This window comes from Otolemur garnettii, unplaced genomic scaffold, assembly GCF_000181295.1.
Source record: "Otolemur garnettii isolate 467f Iridium unplaced genomic scaffold, OtoGar3 scaffold00009, whole genome shotgun sequence".
Lineage (NCBI taxonomy): Eukaryota > Metazoa > Chordata > Mammalia > Primates > Galagidae > Otolemur > Otolemur garnettii.
Genome location: NW_003852404.1, coordinates 32,399,165 through 32,399,476, shown reverse-complemented (window position 1 = coordinate 32,399,476; position 312 = coordinate 32,399,165).

The following is a 312-nucleotide window of genomic DNA, read 5'->3' as shown; positions in this document are numbered from 1 at the left end:
GATTATGCCGTATAATCATGAAGAGTGCCTTTTAGCAACTTTCAGAATGTAAAGAACAGAGAAAAATGTAGTTTACCTAGTGAATGTGGATTTATTAAATGATGCATGGATTGTGGCAACAGCAAATCATCTTAACATCTGAACTCTTGGAAGGGTCAAAAAGAACTAAAACTTTTTCATGTTTCAACAGTAACATCCACAGTGATCCTCACTGCAGTCTTGATTTCTTTATTTCCCCCCATATTCCCAAGGCTTAGAATCATACCCAACACACAGTAGATATCCCCAAAACAAATAAACAAAAAAAAAAAA